This window comes from Anas acuta, chromosome 5 (genome assembly GCF_963932015.1).
Source record: "Anas acuta chromosome 5, bAnaAcu1.1, whole genome shotgun sequence".
Taxonomy (NCBI): domain Eukaryota; kingdom Metazoa; phylum Chordata; class Aves; order Anseriformes; family Anatidae; genus Anas; species Anas acuta.
Window position 1 is genome coordinate 6239067 of NC_088983.1, and position 4734 is coordinate 6243800.

General features: G+C 53.0%; 1 long non-coding RNA gene across 1 annotated transcript; it reads left to right on the forward strand.

Annotated features, from left to right (window-relative positions):
- The first annotated feature begins 748 nt into the window (after nt 1-748).
- On the forward strand, nt 749-3147 carry LOC137858141 (uncharacterized). Its single transcript, XR_011097513.1, has 3 exons — nt 749-1422; nt 1498-1589; nt 1701-3147. It is a non-coding gene; the product is annotated as an uncharacterized lncRNA (long non-coding RNA).
- The last annotated feature ends 1587 nt before the right edge of the window (nt 3148-4734 follow it).

A 4734-nucleotide genomic window follows, 5' to 3' on the forward strand; every position in this document is an offset into this window, starting at 1 on the left:
CTTTGAATTCCGTTATGACGCTCAATTCTGCACATTGCTGTGCAAAACCACTATTTTTGTTAACTTTATATAAATCATTTTAACTCCACCAAGGCTTTTGAGATCGAGGCGCACCTCTCTCTCCTATGTTGTTCCATTACCCCTTAACACTCTTACGTGACTGATTGTTTGCTTCTTGAAATTTAGTTGAGTTCACATTTCTGGGCTAAATTTTATGTCTGCAAAAAGCCTGTGGCTCTCATCGTGCTGTTACCCTCCTCTGCCCCTCTTCTGCTACATCGTTTGAGGAACCCGGTAATGAGGCTTGAACACCGCATTCAAGGTGACAACTGCTGCAGTTTTCCCTGCTTACAACAACACCGGAGCCCTTTCCTGACTGATGACAATTCTACAGCGCTAGTTACTACATCTGGGTTGGCATAATTGTACGGCTCTTCATTTCTGAATTCTCTGTTTTTAACACTTTCAACGCCTTGCCACCGTGCCTCGTGTGCCATGCCTTCATTGCGGGCGCGTCTGTCGAGTCCTCCCGGAGTTAAACACCTCGATTGACGCATTTTACCTAATCGGGCACATACAAATTAAAATCTATTGCCGTAGACGATTCTCTGAATTCCTCGAAATAAAAAAATTAAGCCGATTTTTGACTAAATTGTAGGGGAAAACCCGCCTTGCGGGGCACCTGGCGGTCCCCGGCTGAGCTCCACAAAATGGCCGCGCAGCAGCGGGTGCCCCCGACGGGAGCGGGGTGACGGGGTCGAGTCGCTCAGTGGCCGCTCCACCTGGAGCGGCCACTGGAGGACATGGGCACCTGGAAGGTGACCAGGACGTGGTGGCCCTGAAGTGGTTAGAGACACTGACATTAGGGGAAGGACGAGGGGCGCCAACACAGCTATCCAGGGCCTGAGCCCCGGCCGTCAGCTGGAGGGAGCGCGGGGCACGACCACCGCCTCGCTCCCTCAGCTTCGCCTCCGCGGCCTCGAAGGGAAAAAGAGGCCGACCCTGAGCCAACCTACCCCGGGAAGAGCCCTGCGCACCCGGCAAAGGGCCTGTTCTGGAGTCGGCTACGAGCCTACTTCACCCCTCTGCCTCCCAGAGAGGCTGCAAAATGGCGGGGCAGCGCCCGCCTGTCCCCGCCGCCTCCTCCCCTCAGCGCCGCCGCTGCGCGGCCCTCCTCGCCTCGGTGCTGGTGTCCCCCCAAAAATAACCCGTGAACGGCGAGCCGAGAGGGAAGGAGCAGCCTTCCCCTCCTCTTCGGGGAGCCACGAGCGGGTGAAAAGCGATGAGGATGCTCCACCTGCCGGGCAGAGCGAGCAGGCGGGCCGGGCGAGGGGGCTGCAAGGCCCCGGGCGTTTTCCTTGCAAACAAATAAAGGTTTTTTTGGTGCCACGCGTGATTCTGGCCCCACGGGTGGGGGAGCAGGTGTGTTGGAGGAGCCCCCGGCTCTGAAAACGTTGAAAACACAAGTTTACTGTTGTTTTTTCTTCTATGTTATAGTTCAGGCCCTTCCTGCAGACCGCCTGGTTCTGTTACCTCTTCCCCTGGTGCAATCTGTAGCAACTCTGGAAAAGTCAGCGACTTTACACCAGGTTAGGTAACTGGAGGATCTGAGCCAATACCTAGTATCTGCTCGGGGTTGGTGTTTTATACATTTATTTATCCTGTGCTTGGGAATGATTTCATGTTACGATTTTTCCTAGTTGCCCTCATGCTAGATGCTTTGCACTAAGCTAACCCCGGAGCAAGCCGAGCAGAGATCACATAAAGCCTTCTTCACATCTACAGAGATGCAGCCCAGCCCTCCGAGGGATTGAAAACGCATTAAAGTGTCATTCTTCACATCCTGGAGCAGGGCTGGAAGGGGAAGCTGCTGGGGGACGCCACCAGCCCCGTCAGCTCTGATTCGCGCCACCAGCTCCTTCCCTTGCTGACGGTCTCGCTGCTCGCCTGCACAGAAGTTGCACTAACAAAATTGTTTGCCTTTATTTATTGATGTGCAGCATTACACGGCAGAAATGCACAGCCCAAGCTCGGAAGAGGCTAGAAGCTGATACTTGCCTCCGACCAACTGTAGTAGCTATGGGGTTGGGTTTTATTCCCTGTCACTAAGGCAGAGGGTGGATTTAAAGCTACCAATAAACGCAAGAAAATAAGCTAGATGGGAAAGGTGAGGAGGGTATAGTGTGGAGGGATGGAAAGAAAAAAAAAAAAAAAAAAAGACATCAGCAATGAGGATGAAAGAAGAAAGGGCAGAGAAAATAGAAACAGGACAGAAGAGACAAACAGAAAACTGTTTCTGCCACCCGCAGCACGGGTGTCGGTCAGATGCGACGCTGCTTTCAGAAGAGTGAATTGAAGCAACAAAAACGCAGCTTCAAAGAGGAATAGCTGACCTACCTGGCTGCCGGTCAGAGCCGGAGGGGAATGAAAAGAGGGAGACACGTGAAAAGCAGCGTGTCCCTGTGGAAGCAGCCTCTGCGCTGTGCCCCCCTCCGCATCTCCCCGGTGCCCTGGAGGGGAGAGCAGCCTCCCTGCCTGGCTCCCAGGGACTCTTTAATTCCTGGATGCCCTTAGGGCCTCCGAAATCACTGTTTTGCAGCCCCCCCTTCACAAATCGTTAAATAAAGCCATCGAGAAATCTCTTCAAAGCTTCAATCTACCTTAAGCAAGTCTCTTAAAGACCCTTCCCTAAACGTCTAGGAAGAGGAGTTTAACACCTCTCCATGTCCCAGTGCTTTAAGCAACGATACCAAGAGAGGCTGAGGTTCCCACAGGTCCCACCCGAGCTCACCCGGAAGGGTGCCAGTCATTTCACCAGGCTTTGGATAAAGCCAGCGGGGACTTCCCGGTTAATTCCCTCTAAGGACTGTCAAGAGCTGGTCCCCACTGGGGTTCTCCGGGGCTCCTGAGCTGCTTTAACCCATTTATTTATTACAAGGACGCCCGACCCGAGTCTGTCACAGTGCATCCACCCAAAAACGGTTTCTGAAGGCTGCAGAAACGAGGGCTTTGTGTCCCGCTGGTTCCTCCTTGTTTGTTTTGCCTTGCTTCCCAACAGCATTCATCTAAAGAAACCCAAAGTCATAAACAACTACTTTCATTATCGACCAGCAAGCAGGAAGGACTCTTTCATAGTATCATCTCCAATCAATGCTGAATGGCTCGCATTCCTCTGAAAAGAGATATGGTCAATGCGGGGCTCTGAAAGGGCTCCCAAACCAGCTCCCTCCCGCCTGGCAGACCACCAGGGCTTGTGACTCCCGTCGCGGAGAGCCCTAACACTGCCTCTCTGTGGACCCGGCTCTTGTTTTTAGGGCTTTACATGCCCCTTGCATTTCGGCCAGCTCCCCTCAGCCTCCTCCAGCTGATGCAAAGGGCTAAGGAGCCCCGGTCCTTCCCCACAGGCAGGACACGACACCCTGTCCCCGCGTCCCCATGAACGAGTCTGGGGACATCTCTACAGGGCCAGATCCCCCAAGAGGAAAGCAGAGGAGCGTCGTTTTCTTTCGCTTCTTGGGTCTCCCATGGTTTTCCTCCCGCAGAAGGAGACTGGCCGGTGTCTGCGCTCCCACGGGGTGCCGGCAGGATTTTGGAGATGCCGAGGGGGAAGCAACCCAGCCAGGTGCCCCTGACCCTATTTCCGAGCCCGGGGTTCCAGAGCTGGAGCCGGAGCTGGACTGCCCTGGGCGTGCTGCTGCTGACAGAGCCCCCAAAGCTGCCGAGATGCTCCCTCGCCAAAAAACGAGGGACCCCAGCTCCCCCTCGAGCAGCCTCCATCCGCAGCGAGCATCCTCTGGGGTCCCAGATCAGCCCTGAGCCAGCTTTGCCCCATGTGCACAACTCCAGAAGACGTGTAGACACACATGTGGGCACCAAACTATCCCAGGGTCTCTCATCCTGGTCCCTCACGCTTCCCCAAACACCTGAATTGTCCCCACTGCTGTGTTCCGTTAAATAGGTGGTTTGGTGACAGCCCCCGTCCCCGTCCTGGGAGAACATGCGGTATTTGAAGGATTTTGTTTGCATTTCCAGAGACACAAAATATTTTTCCGCACGAGCACCTTCTTTTCGCAAAGGAGCTGTTCCTATGGAAAAAAGGTGTAAAAGAGGGAATGTTTTGGGGAGGAAACGTGTATGAGCAGAAACTTCCATATTTAATTGAACATTTTACATTTTGTTTCCTTTTCTTCGAATTTTCAGATAAAAATCTGATGGAAACCAGAAATTTTAAGCAGAATGAGGGTTTTAAGTGAACACACCCCAGATAAATAGGAGATTCGGTGCTGTGTGAATTTATCTGTGGGTAGAGGCAGGGGGCAAACAAATCCGGGTGCATCGGGGGCCCTAAACCGGGCCCATAACCTCAAGAAAACTGAAGAGAGAGCTCGGATGTGGGAGATCCATCCTGCCTGCAGCCCTGGCCTTGGCCAGGGCCCTGTGCAAGGAGGGTCTTCACTCTCCAGTCTCCAAATAACTCAGATTTTTGAGCTTCCAGTGTTTATTTCTAACGCGAAATACACTGCCTGTGGTCTGATGCTTCGTATTGTGGGGAACCCAAGTAATCCGCAGGACAAACTCTTGATCAATACGTGGTGAGAGTGAAAAGCGAGGGACCACCCCTGTCTATCCGACGGCATTTTAAGGGATTTTCCGGGGTTTCCGAAGGTTTTCGGAACTTTAAGCGAGGACCCAGCCTGCAAAGTCTTTAACATTGAGAAAATTACGGCTTTAAAC